Below are 15622 nucleotides of genomic sequence, written 5' to 3' on the forward strand. Positions count from 1 at the left end.
CTTTTCTAAAGGAAAGATAACGCAGAAGCACACATTAATAAAATCTCTTCCAAGAATGACGGGGATCTTTATCAATCTATCTTGGCCTGAGAGATCGTATGTTAATGAAACTCAGTAGTAAACATTTTAGTTTGAAAAATTCAGTGTCATTGTTTCCATTTTGTAGTGTCAAAGCCAGTTCAATAATAGTATGTATAAGTCTTACAAGTAAAACTTGCCTAAGGTTCTACTCTCTACAAACTGGAAGGTAATGGGCACATTTTCTCTACTGCTGAACAGCCATGACAAGTCATTAGAATTCCTTCTCACATGAGAATGACTTAACAATGATCTCCTTTAATTTGATGCTATTAAATGTAGACATTCCTCAAAATTTGTGACACTCTTAGTTTCCTAAATGAATGCAAGATATTTTTTCTCTATACATTTATAATTCTTTGGACATTTCAGATTTTTTTTTCTGTTGGAGGATGTGGCAGAGATTGAATTGAGGAAAGAGGACTTCTTTGTCTTACTCTATTTATATTTTGGGAGAAGGAGAGGGGGACACTGTGTCTCCAACTGTATGTTATATAGAAATTACAAGCTGTGAAACTTGATGTAATTCAGCTGAAAGCTCTAGCCAAGCAATCTCATCTGTAAAATGGGCTAGAAAACCAAAACTCACAGAGTTAATTGATAACAGTGATTGTGAAAGAACTTTGCAAACTACAGTGTTACTCAAAATGAGACTTTTCTTTCCTCCCTACTGGCTTTATTGATCTCGGAGAAAAAAAGTAGTTAAGAACTGTGAGCCTGTTGTCTAATCAGGTACATGCCTTTGAACAATAAATGCAGGAAAGAGTTGGTAGTGCAGCAAGGTATACCAGAAGGAACTGAATTCTGATGTCCTGGAGACCTGATTTCAAATTGTCTTTTGACTGTTGACTAGTTATGTGTCTCTGACAATTAATCTCATACACTTGAACTCTAATAACTCTAAAAGTTCATTCACTTGTAAAACTAGGATAATAATAAACTCCACTAAGTTTCTGAGATGGTTAGGTAATGAATAGATTACCCCATTGTATATACTCAGCTGTTTGGGTTCGCAGTAGGAGCATAATATTTTGATATTTTAAACAATGAGTATGAAAGTGTGGTCAGATGAAGAATTTAAATCTAGTACAATGGTTTGACAACCAATTTTGCTTTTTTAATTTGCCTTCAAATTAATCAAACAAAAAATGGCATCAGCCACTTTAAACAGCAGGCCTATTACAGGAAATGCTTATTAATGGAATTCGAATTTCTCAGAAAAAATCTATATGTGTATTTCAAAAGAAATCATACTCCTTCAAGTTTATACTTTAACTTTCCTTTTTTTCCATTTGAAGGTTCAGCAACATATCAATTCAAGTTGAATATGAATGTTAACAACTGCATTTTTACAAATACAATATTTCTACCCAAGAAGAAAGGAGAGAGGAATCAGTTTTAGAATTTAATTATTGCTGTGGGACACAGAAAGACATTTCTGTGGCTGTGGGATTCCATGATGAGTCATTGCAGGAGCTGGTTGAAAAATAATACATGAACATCCTAAGCAGGAGGAGTGGTTTTAGGGAAGAAAATATCAAAGAATGACCTAAATATTTCACTTCAGGGCTTCTTTTTTACCACTTCTAAGATCTGAGCACACAAAAAGTAAAGAAATTCATGATAAAAAAATCAAAGCAAAGAGTTCTTTTTTAATGTTAACACTTTATGCAGTATTTACTAGAAAAAATGAACATTTCTATAAAAATCAATTAATCCTTAAGATCAGTTATTTTGGTGTGAGCTCTCTGCTATTACAATTAAACAAAAGCTGTATTTCTTTCCTCTTTCCTCAGACAATAAAGTAAATGCACAGTTTGGGCAATATTAACATTGCTTATGGAAAATTACACATGATTAACTAGTAAAATGGGTTTGTAAAAAGGACCATGTGGAAAATCAAATTATTTGCATTTTCCAAGGGAATGTTTACTCATTTCTAATTTTAAAAAAGATTTCTTGAAGCTCTCTTCTGAGAAACTCTGTTCTCTTTCTTGCTCACTCTGTATTCTGTGCCCATGTTGAAAATACAGCTTTCTTGATATTCTGGTCTACTTACCGTCCATAATTCTACACCTTTCTTCTTCTTCCCCTGTATCTGTAATTATGTGTCATGGTCTCTTTCTCTAGTAGATCGTTGACTACTGTACTTCTGAAGTATAAATATATCCAATGATTATACCATCATTCTCTTCTCATCTGTCTTAATTATAGAAGTACTATGTTTCTCAATTATACAAATTATTATAATTTTACACTTGTACTTTCAATTCAGAAAAATTTCAAGAATTTTACAAGAATATATCCATTACTTTGCCTTATATTTAGCAAAACCATTATTTCTATAAAGTCAGTATTTTGGTAATCTTGGTGGTTTAGTAATTTTGTAGTTGATTTTTCAGGAAAAGAGCTACATTTTTAAAAGTTTGAGTTATCTTGTTCCTTAGTCATTCAGTTCATTATTTTGTTTTCTTATCATGAAATCCTTCCTTCTATTCTCTTCTACTGTCTGCCTTCTAATAAAAATTACATGCTTAGATTATTAATTTTCAGGTTTTTAAAGCTACATATAATTCTGTAAATGCCCTAAATACTATGTCTCCCAAGTTTTGGTATAAACATACCAACTGTTACCTTGATCTTCTGGTTTAATATAATTTAATGTGATTGTCCTGCAGGCAGATCTGTAGGGTGGACATGGGGAATCCATGTGCTTCAACAGCCACTAAGCTATTATGACGGATAGTGAAGATTAAGAAATAATGCTAAAAACTATTGCCAAATACTTTTAGTTAGTGCTTATACTAATTTATACTCCCTCAAGCAGCACATAAAAGTTACGGTTGCCTCATTTATGATTTTCTATCTTTTTATTACTCTCAAGAGCATGCACTAGTATCAGGTTGTGGTTTTAATTTGCACGTCTCTAAAGATGAATGAAATTGACAATGTTTCATATGTTTATTGGACATTTGGAAATCTTTTATGAAGCATCTGTTCAAGTATTTCATTTTTTTCCTGTTGGATTATCTCTTTGTTTTTGTTGATTTGTACTTCTTGATATAGTCTGGATGAGCCCCTTGAAGGATATTTGTATTATGAATATTTTCAGAAGATGGCTTTCCTGTGCTCTTATGGTATCTTTTCTTAGATGTGAGTTAATTAACTTTAATAAAGTTTATTTTAAATTAAGAAAAATAAATAATGCTAGATATTAGCAAACATTAGCTAAAAGTTTACCATTTGTCAGTAATTAACATTGTGACCATTCCCTAAGTGATTTTAACATTGCTGAGATTTAGTGTCTTCACCTGCAAAACGAGGTCTTTGGGTTGGGAGTCTCAGTCTTATCAAGTCTAGAGTGTAAGCGTCTGTCCCAACATAAGACAGAAAATTCAATATGGGATAACTCAAGGAAGGGTCATTTTTGAAAGCTATGTAGGAAGGTGTAACTATAGGGGAATGATAAATTGGTACTAGTTGATCTGTTGCCTCATCTGGGCTTACAGGGGGCAAATAATCAGCCACTCTGAACAGAGCAATGCTATTTGGTAACGTTAGGGCTATTTTGCTGCCAAGAAGGTAAAAATAATAAGAAATCTAGAGATCATCTCCTGTGATATAAACCAAATACAAAACTTCTGGGGCAAAAAAGAATGCTGAAGAATGGAGAGTGCATCTGAGGGACACACCATGGTTGTGCTGTGGGGCTGATCTGTGTACTAATCTTTTATTTACATATTTTCCATGCAAATATTGAAAACTCTGTGTCTATAGTTCTGTCTTTTTTAATTCTGTCTTTAACTTGGCATTAATTTCACAATATCTTATAGGGATTTCTAAAAGTTTCTGCCATGCAGATGGTACATTTTCAGAAATGACATTGATCTTTCTGTCCATAGTAATTGTTCGGTGTAACTGCTCTCCTTTTCTGAAATATGATCTTTATAGAAATGGCAAATTAGTCAATAAAAATATTGTTATTAATAAACAGTAGGATTTACATTCAGGTAAAGGACGAGTTAAAATTGTGAACCTAGTTCTCCAATTGAAACAATTATAGTATTCCAGAGAAACAGTTAAACATATTTTAGGTCAAGGTTTGTCATTATATTCACTGCTATTTTTAAACCATTGGAAGTTCCAGGAGCTTAAATATTCATTATGCCTTGTAGTTTGCTCAGTTCATTGGTGTCAAGGTACTAAAAAGAAAACCTTTATTAATAGTTAAAATTCTCTAAGGTTCTATTTTTGTGTCTGAAAATTGGGAAATGGGAATCCAGGAACAAAACTAATTGATTTGAGAGACTACAGTCAGGGTAACAATCTATAGGAGAAAGCTCTCAAGAATTGACTTATCACCTGTTGGCTACCACATAAAATCTTAAGTATTTTATATTTGAAAAGAAGATCCCTAATAGGAATACACGGTATTTTCCGAAAGCCCATCTTGAATATACTGACTCTAATGTAGAACGTTTAGGAAGCTGAAAGAAAGGAGTGGAGTCGGCTTTTTCCAGACAACCATAAGTTATCAGAACGCTGGGTGCTTTTCAGGGAAAACAGAAAAAGAAAGTATAGAGTATTTTTGGGTGGTAAAATATCACTTTATATAAAAATTACTAAATGTGGAACTTTCCTTCAGAAATATTTTCTCCTTTAAAATGTAAATTTTTTCTAAGTCATGAACTTTTTGTTTCTTAATCCTTACTTCATATCTGAGATTAGTAGTATGATTGAACATAATTCACCTTTATATTTTTTGTAAATCAGGCAAAGCTTATTTGATATGCAGTATTTAAATTTTGATAAATTTTATGTATAGATATTTTACTTATACTGTCCAATAATGTTATCATATCTAAAAATTCATATGTAATTCTGTGCTCCTGTAACCTATCCTTATTTGGCAAAACATATGTACATACATATACACACACACACACACATATATATAATGAACATATGTTTTATGTGTGTATAAAACATACATACACAAGTGGCAGGTAGAAACTAACAACGCAGTAAGTATCATTAGGCTGTTTGCTAACCCTGATAACATAAAGCAATCCCAGAAAATCTAAGAGAATTAGAAATTAAGATTTTTCTACAATAAAGTTGAAATGTGGGACCTTTATTTGGTTACTTTTTTAATGATCCCCAAATGCTACACAATGATAAATGTGTACTTGGGGAAAAAAACTCTGTCCCAAATAATTTTGTGATACAGTATACGGAGATACTGGGAGTCATGTTTAAAAGATTATACAAAGACAAATAATTGAATCACACCTACAACTTAAGGAAAGAGCAGTAAGAACTCTAAGAGTGATGTTCCTCCACTATACACGTGTGCATTTGCTTATAATTTTAAGATTGTACTTTCATTACTGCATTGAGGGTGATCAGTTAACATGCCTTTTCTAGTAGGTTGAATATAAATCTATAAATCTATGCTCAAGGGCTTTCCATTTTATTTTATTTTTGTATTTTTTTGCTAAAAACATTCACTTATTAAATGTTAATATATGTGACACGTACATAATTTTGGTAAGCTCATTTTTACTTTTCATTTTTTAAGTGTTCAAACCTAATAGGACACTCCAATATTATCTAACTCTGCTTACTCATATAAGTATTTAACATTTTTGATTATTGCTGCAATTTCAATCTTGAATTTTCAATTATGAATTCTCATATCCTCATAATTCCACATGCAAATCAAGCAACTGGAGTCAAATATAATAATTATTCTCTAATATTGGCTATTAACTTGAGATGCATTAGCTAAACTGAAGTTTATAAAGATGCACATGTCATTTATTATCAAGTAAAGTTTAATTATTTAACTATTAACTCTTTCACAAAATTACTTTGTCTGTTTTGCATATCCTCAACAGTTACATTTTGCTTGCACACTGTTGAAAAGCAATTCTTAATGGAGTGCTATACCCTTGTACCAACTTTTCTTCAGGACTTTCTTTTCAAAGACGTGTGTGTGTGTGGTGAACGCCTGCTGTATAGATCTCCTGCAATTATATTGGTTTGAAAGATAAAGGGAATTTTCTATTAGAGGTGAAGATGCATCTATTAATCTTAAAGTTATCCTATCTCTGCACATCCTTTTCATTAAACCATTAACCCTTAAGAGAAAAGATGATAATATATTAGGTACATATTCAACGTGAAATGGTTAGGATCATCTTTTGCCTGACCTGCCTGAGTGAGTATCTTCTGCCTGTCCCTTTATACCTGGCTTTGTAATATCTCCCCTAGTAGGAGTGAAAAGAGATATGGTATTTTCAGGTATGCAGGTTATGAACAGGTAAGAACATTTTGCTTTGCATCTTCTGTTTGCTAGAACATAAGAATAAAGTTTCTGTAGAATCTTGGATGTAAGAAATGTGTACCCTTGGAACCAATGAGTGAGGAAAGAAAAGGCAGACCTAATGAATATTCCTAATTGGTTTTCATTGTCACTCCCCCCAACATGCAGAATAATAGCTTATGGAGGTAAGGTCTGAGTGCCAAGGATGTTTTAGTTTAAATGGTCACACTGATGCAAGATGAGGAGGTATGCAAAGAAATAATGTTACCCTCTAGAACAAGTACACCTATACGTGCACCTGCTTTGAATCTGTAATAAGACACCCCAAGGAGGTGAGAGTCTCAGTCTGTGTAAAATCAGTGACCAGGAGCAGGCAGAGGGGAAGGGTGCTTCCGGGTTCACAGAAGCACTTAAGATTGCACATCAGTTCAAGTCAAGATTAAAATAGGAAAAAGGAAGTTTTTTAAACCCTGTGTTATTTCCCGTCTCTGCTTCCTTGGGCTTCTCTGCTTGCTGTCACTAGACCCAGGGAGACTGCTGCACCTTCAGCCTGTGATTTGACCAAAGGTTCATAACCAGGTTTCAGTTATTGAAGAAGAATATCAAACAAATAATCTGAAGTTATTTTCATTTTTAGAAAAAAAAACTTTCTACATATTTTAAAATTATGGTTTCTGTTTCCTTTTCTCTTTCCCAAACAAGTAGTGACCTTTGTCCCAGAGAGAGCTGTTAAACACATGTTTTTATTTGCAGCCGATACAGAGGCCAGTTTGCTGTATCTCACACTTGCCAGGAACACCGTCTGACCTCAGCCTTTGCACCTGCTGCTCACTGTCTCTGGAATGATCTTTCTCAAGATATTTGCTTCGTTCATTGCCTTATATAAAACCCTCCAAGTTTTGTATTCAGCAAAGTCTAAATGTGTTTTTTTATTTATTTCTGTCTCCCTTTAACAGATTATAAATTTCAGGAAATCGAGATTTTTTGTATTTTTATGTTCAAGACTTTGTCCAGAACAAGTTTTGACACATATTGGTAGATAATAATTAAACAATGGTTAATAAATAAATAATGAATGAATAATTTGCATTAAAATTCAATATCCCAATCTTTGATTATAGCAATATGTCTTGTCATCCTTTTTCTCTTTCCATTCTCATTGCTCTTTGATTTTGTAGAGATTTCAGACTCCCAACAACAAATTTTCACTAGGGCTCAAATATGCCTTGCTATCGTTAAAACTATCTGCTTGACCATTTAGACCATTTTTTTCCCATCATATCCTCATTTCCTTCCTATCTATGCCCATTTTCTGTGCCAACTCTGCAAATTCCAACCCTATAAATGAGCTTAGAATTAGATGGGTAAGTGCCCTTGGACCAAAACCCACATTATACATGTAGACAAATCATGATCAAGGAACAGGAATAAGAAAGAAAGGGGAAGGCTGACTATTGGCAGGAACCCTACCCTGCCCCCCCACATACCCATGTAGAATTCTCTTTAGAAAGGTGAGAGTGGGGTGTGGAAATGGTGTTTGCTAGGAACATGGTAGAATGTCTAAGGTGCATGAAATTATCTGTATCCCCACCCTATCCATTCTAATGTGCTCTTGGGGATGGGTACAGAGTGATCTATTTAGTCCCTCACCATTAACTGTCCAGGGCTCTGTTCCTGATTGTCTCCTGAGTAGCTGATTAAAACAAGCATTGGCATTTGAGGCTTAATAAGAGCTTGGTAATGGTTAAATTTTCCTCACGCCTAAGGGATTTCAGAGCACTACCTGAGGGAGGGTCAACAGAAAAAATGAGGCACCTTCCCGGCTGTGAACAACTTGCACCCTTCTAGTTAAAAGAAATTGTAGGGAAAAAAATGACAGTTTTACAGAACACTACCCCCCCAAAAATCCTAAATTATACATTTCTATCTAAAAGTACATGGACTATATAAATGTAAAAGACTTTCTTGCTATTCTCCCCCCACCCCCCATATTCCTTCTCATCCTGTGGAACTCAGTCACAAATGATTGAATTAATTAGAATTCTTGGTGAATGACATTTTCATATCATTTATCTTATTTTATTTAAATAATAATGCAATTCTATTTGAGATGTATTCCTTCAATGTTTATGATGTATGAGGCACAATTCTAAGTGTTTCACAAATACTGTATCATTAAATCTTTAAAATAATACAGAAGGAAGATAATCCTATACTTACATTTTTAGAATGGAATCCACTTTAGCGAGATGAATGAACTGCAGGAGGATGTCTAGCTAATTAGCATAAGCACCAGGGCTTGAACCCAGGGAATGAGGCTCCTGAGCATAATTTTTAAAGTACATTGTTTCTGAAGGATGGTATTTTAAATGGCCATATTATCTAAAAACTAAACTTATGCATGCCTTTGTTTTTACTCCATCATCTTCTCTCTTCTCAACAGTAACCATTATGCAGAATTTCGTTTTTTATTATTAACCTCTTTTTAAAACAGATGTATATTCAGACATGGATCTCGGATTTCCAGGCTCTGATCATTACGTCCGACATAATCTTTTCATTGTCTAAGCTACTTAATTTGCAGTACTTTGCTAAGGAAGACTAGTAAATGAATACTGAGATATGGCAATAGTGAATATCTGTTGCTTTTGTTTCTATGTCTTTATCTGCTTATCTCTGTCTATCTATGTATATTTCTATCTACCCATCTGTCATTTATCTATCCTATTTATTTGACAAATTATAATGCCCTGGTTACTCTGTTGTTAATTTTATAATGCCAAGTGAATCTAATGAACCATTGTGTTCTACTGTCAATGTCACAGATTTTTTAAATTATAGCTTATTAATTGTTTTTCTTAAACAAATTATTTGTTTTGGAATTAAACTGAACATATGCTTTAGAAAGTTATATAATTCTACTGTTGTTAATATTTATTCTTTATAAATAAGCTCAATTTTTTCCCCTCTTCTCATAAATCAAAACTGTTCTGTTGTTTGGAAGCATTTTCCTTCATATGATCAGTGATTTTAAAAAGCAATTTCTATCATTTGAACTGGTGGATGTGTAGTAAACTGTCCTTTAATAGTTATAGTATTTACAAATTAAGCAGAAGCTTTTGTCATTTGGGAATGGTGAAGATGACTGTAACTGGCATGATGATCTTTGACTATTAGTAATATTTGAGAGAGGGAAAGGCAGGAAAAAGGAAGGTCCATCCAGGACGATTGATACTAACTCCTCCAGTTAACTTTTTCTTCTCCAAAGCCTGTCCACCGTGTTTGCATTCTTTCAGTCAACCAGGAAGTATGGTTTGTTATACAGAAGCCAAAAAGGGGTGTGAACATAATGGATAGCGCCCTAATTTCTGGATCAAATGGGCTACTATCAAGTCCTGGTTCCAGTGCTCATTTCTTTTGAGGCCTAGAGCAAGTTATTAACATTTCTATACCTCATTTTCTTCAAATGTAGGATGTGGGGTGATGATTAAACTACTGCTTACTTCATACATTGATTGTGGCAAATCTACATCTTAGTGTTTAGCACTTAGAAAAGTGCCTGGAACCAAGTACCTACCATATAAATACTATGGAATTTCAGAAATGTTCTGGAGTTTGGAACATAGAATTGGTTCCTGACTCTTTATAATTCCACTGTCTTTTCCCCCAAATCACCTCTGGGACTCTAACACATCTATGGGAAGCCCAGCCTCACTGCTGAGGATTTTGGAGCATCCTTCATTTCTGGAACCGTAGATTTGGACTAAATCTGTCACCGGTGGTTTCCTGGCATGCTTATTAAAATAGGTACCTATATTCACTGCCTCTATGTATTTATCAATATGGACTAAAACGTATTTTCCATGCCCATTCTTCCTCTATATTAATGTCATCAAAGTATCAAAGTTTTCTCTTAGTGCTTGACGTTGTTGGTCATCCACCCTCAGTACACAGTCTGCCAGTGGCTTCTATAATGCTACTTTACCATGGGTGGTGGTCTTACCTGGATGCTAATGTGTATTTTATCAACCACAACTTAAATATTGGTATGTCTATGGATTCTATCTTAGTCCAAGTTTCATATTAATCCATATACTTCCTTTGGGTTATTTAATGGCCTTAGCTGTTAATGATTTCTATCTGCTTCCTAATTCATATCTCTCTCATGAGCACTAACCTAGAATCTAGTTGCTAAATAGATGTAGTTATAATCCACAGACTCCTTAAATTGAACTGTTCAGAGCAGAACTCATAGAATTTCCCCACAGACCTAAACTTTTTCATGTCATTCTATTTCAGAAAACTGTAAAAAATACCAATCTAGTTGAAAAGGGTAGACTCCAAGAAATGAAACTTGATTCTTCACATCATACTCATTTCTGCTACACACCTAATTTTTCATATGGCAAGGAAATAATTTTGAGTTCTAATTATAAAATAAATTCCCTACAAATATTCTTTTATTTTTCCATGTACAAGTAACAGTGAGGAAGTCAGGATCCTATGTATTTCCCTAACTGCTTAGATTTATAGCTAAATTTAAAGACCCACACAAACAATAACAACAACAAATGTGAAAGAAAATGTAGTTGCCTCTAACATTTTGTGTAACTCAGTTTAATGTAATTAATCAGCTTTACTTCTGGATACTAGGCCATAATAATTCAGATTTTTGTCATCATATCTGTAATGAATTTATAAAGGTAATCTACACTTGAAGACTAAAAGGAGGAAAGTAAGTACTTCAAAACAAAAATTTGCTGCTAAAAATATTAATTTCTTGTTAATTTAAAAAGAGCTTTTAAAGAAACTATTAATACACGTTTTAAGAACTACGTGTTGTAGCACACAACTACACATGTGGCTGCCAGTGTTTAAAATGCTTCTTAGTGTTATAGATTATATTAAATCTCCTTTAATATTTGGATTATATCATTATGTCTTAAGGGATTTTCAGTGACCATATCTCACTAATTTACTCTTTAAATATCCAAACTAAATGAATTTCTAGGCATATTTTTTATTATTCATGAAAGTTGTAGATGGAGTCTAAATATCTGCATAAACAAGTTAAAAGGTTTTTTGTTTTTTAGGAAAAAAATCCACTGTTATTATTCTCTGGATGTTACAACTATAGAGCTTGTATTGTTATTGACATACTTCTTGAAGAAGCAATACGTAAAAATTTACATACAGAGTAACAGTATTTTTGGTTTGTAATTCTAGGCATTATTTTTTCAGACTTATCCATGTTTACTGCTGGTCATGGAAAAAAAAGTCATGAACCATAAATAACAGAACAGCATTTAGACTCTGAAATTAGTTCTTTAGTTCCACCAAGTCAAAGGCTTGCCTGATGACATTTTATCTGTTTTTCCCTCCACCTTGTGCATTTCAATCTGCTCCAAATTGGTATTGTTACTCTGTTATCTGATGTATAGGATATGCATTTACCATAATCTTGGGGACATGCATACAGCCTCTCTCCTGTGTTGGATTTGGGTTTCTGTGTCTCATACTTGTCAATCTTGGTTTGCTTTCTTGTTTTGATGGAGACTAATTTCCAGTTACTTCTTAAGAGAGGCTACATGCAGGCAGTTTTTCAGAACTTGAATATTTGATGATGTCTTTAACTTATCCTGACACTTGTTTGGATGTTTGGTATAAAATTCTAGGTTATAAAATATGCTTCTGCAGAACTTTCAAGCCATTGTTCCAATGATTCCTTGCTTCCAGTGTTATTACTAATAATCCCAAAGGTAAAATAATTTACAACTCCTTATACATACACTCTTTTTTTATTTTCCCAATATCTGTCTTTTAATTTGTGCATTTTTTATCATTTATATTTAATTTAATTATTTATATATTAATACTTAAGTCTGCCATTTTACTTTTTATATTCTTTTTTCTTTTTACTTTATGGTTTATCTCTTTACATCTATTTTCCCTGAGGAGGACCTTCAAAATTCTCTGATCTTCTCTTTTTTTTTTTTTTCCTCTAGTGTTCTGGATTCACAAGAGGTTCTATTTAATCAGTGTTCTAGGCACAGGGCACAAGGTGGGTCCTTTCTTTCTACTACCTTTTTACTTTTAACATTGGAAAGTTGTCTTGAATTATTTCATTGATAATTTTCTTTATTCTTTTTCCCCCTACTTTTATTTCTGGAATTACAGAGGTTTGGGGAAAATAATTTCTGGAAATAGGATTTATTTGATTTATTCTCTAAGCTGCCTTTTTTTTTTTTTTTTTTTTTTTTTTTTTTTTTTTTTGCTTAACTGGGTGTTTAAATCAGTTAAAACAGATCAGTTAAATAGATCCATTACTTTTCAGTTTTCAAAAGGATACTGTTGTCCTGTTTTTCTCCTTTTCTCATAGTGCTCTCATTTCAGAAAGCTTTATATCTTTTTCTTTTGGTAGACATATTGTTACTTTTCTTGTCAAGTGTAGCTGTATGTATATTCACTTCAGCAGTTTATGAGATAAGAAATATATTTCAAAACTTTAAAAAATAGAACTGCTGGGCTTGTTTTTTTAGATATTTCTTCACATTATATTTTTCGGTTTGATATTTGGCACTCAATTTTATTTACCACACAGGAAACCATTTGTGTTAAAGAAAGGATTGTTTTTAATATAAATTTCCAGTATTTCATTAAACATTGTCCATTTTCCAATATTTCATGACTACATATTCAGCCAATAATTAAAGTGATGAAGTACAAGTTAGTTTTCCTTTATAGTTCTTAATGATACATTATTTTTCCACTTAGATTATTTTTCTAAAATTGTTATCATCAAAAGCGAAGGAACCATATGATGTAGTTATTTTGGGTAACAAAATCTTTTATCTGGATGGAAAAGCTATAGAATAAAAGAATAAGATGAACAAGAATATCTTCACTGTAGAAATTTTCAAGACAGAAATGCAGAGAGTTGATCACATGGGGAAAAAAAAGATCTAGAGAGATAATATGACTTGTCAGAACTCAATTAGCTGGGTGGTTGCAAGCTCCTGTAATAAAACCCATGTAACCCTAGTGCCACATCATCATAGTTATGTATTTTTTTTTCTGAGCTTTATACCCCTTACATTCAAGAAGAATTAGATCTGTAGTACATTCTGTGGTCATATTAGAGGTGCTTTTATTTTAACTTGGTAATTTTTAGCCCATTGTAGCTTACTAATCAAAAAAAAAAAAAAGAAGAAATAAAAAGAGCTAATAGGATTAAAGTCAATGTTATTGATCTTCAGGAATTCTGCATCATGGCTTAATATAAATGCAACTAAGATAACACAACTTGAGGGAGGGGCAAAGTAATGTTTCCATGAAAGAAAAATATCATAATTGGTATTTTTTAATTGAAATCAAAGGTTATGTGATAGATAAAGAAAACATGTTCAAATGATTAAGGATTATTTTTTAATGAAAAGATCCAGTATTCCTCAGGTATAGCATGAATTGTGAATCAAAGGATCATATCTAGTTAAACAACCACATTAGGGCTATTTATGTTGAAAATGGAAAAAAAAATCTCATTTTCACATTGTTAATTACATTGAAAACATATTTTAAAATCCTTTTTCTCATACAGACAAAATTAATCTGTAAGTAAAGTACAGTAGTGTAATTATCCCTGTTGACAGTGGGTAGGGATCTAAGATTTAGGAAAGTGAAGTAATTTGACCATTAACATAACTCTAATCACCAGGGCCTGGACTAAATAATAAATAATATGATTTAAGTTTCCTGCTCTTTATAACAATCCCTTTTGAGTAATATTTGTATAAATTATATAAAAAATAAAAATAGCGTGTGCATGTGATGGGATAAAAATGTTATTTTTAACTATAAGTGAGGATGCTCTTCCCTCCTTATATCCTAAACCAAATTTTATATGGGATTAACAGGACTAGACACTTTCCACTTTAAAAAGCAATGTCTTGTTTAAAAGGTTATATTTTTCTGGTTTCAGTAGGTCATATTCCAAACATGACAATTGAATCAATCCACTCTCATGATTCTCCTGTCTTTTGTTAAACGCATATTTGTGAAAAGTTCTCCTGCTGTTGACTAATGAAACTGAATCTAACGTGAGGCCATGGTATCTTTTGTGTATTCCAGGCCTCAGATGAAAATCTTCTAGACTTGCAATATATTGTTTCTAAAAATGAACTAGAGAATATAATTTTTATTTAAAAAATACAATGTAAAGATGCAAGTATATGAAATGTCCTTGCTGAAAAATTTGCTTTATTGTATCATAATAAATAGGCAAGCCTTTTACATTTCTAAAGTCTGTTTTATGAAGGCACCATTTATTGGTGACTTAGAGAGCTGTAATTAGATGATAACTATGTCTCCCTGTGGACCTGAATGATTGTTGACTGTTAAGAGTCTAAACTTGCCATCCACAGGGACTTCCTATTTTATCTCTAACTGACGGAGAGGTAGGCAAGAGACTGTGTACATTTCAAAGTTGTTCTTGGCTGCCTGGATGATAACTCATCTTGATTTTGACTTACAGAAAACTGCTTCTTTTTCCAAGCATTCTTCCATTTTGTGTATTTATGAAAAAGTAGAAAATATGAAAACATAAATTCAAAACCTGGCTTTTCTCCTGACCTATCTGAACCATCAGTTGCTTTGCCTGTACATGAAGGTCATATTCTTTACTTATAATACATTTTTGAAATCATCATCAGGTCCAAATATTTAATACAAGCATGCTTTGCAAGCCTTAAAATACTCTGAAACACAAAACAATAGTAGTCATAATAATGTAGTTTTAAAAATGTGCCAATGATTTTCTTCAGGACTTAAAAAAATTCCCACAGGCCTAAGGAAAACCAGTCTTCAAAATAAGTATAATAGTAGACTTTCAGGCATAACAGAAACAGAAGCCCCAGAATTTGGCCTAAAGTAAATGACTGCTGATTATAGAGTACTGGGAAATGCATCTTCATGAAATCCCAACCAATGTGCCACTTGTTACTAAATCTCCTTATGTAAGCTGCCTTCATGATTGTTTCATAAACTTGTTCTCTTAAGATTGTGTTGTTTGAAGTTTGGAGATATATTTAACTCTATGCTTTGGTTCCTAGAGAGACAAATTATGAGAAAAATGAAAGAAAAGTCACAAAAATACACCAAAAATGGCAGTTGACAAAGGTTATCTACTGTGGCTTCTCACTGTAGTTTATGAAAACTCCT

This window comes from Camelus bactrianus, chromosome 4, assembly GCF_048773025.1.
Source record: "Camelus bactrianus isolate YW-2024 breed Bactrian camel chromosome 4, ASM4877302v1, whole genome shotgun sequence".
Taxonomy (NCBI): domain Eukaryota; kingdom Metazoa; phylum Chordata; class Mammalia; order Artiodactyla; family Camelidae; genus Camelus; species Camelus bactrianus.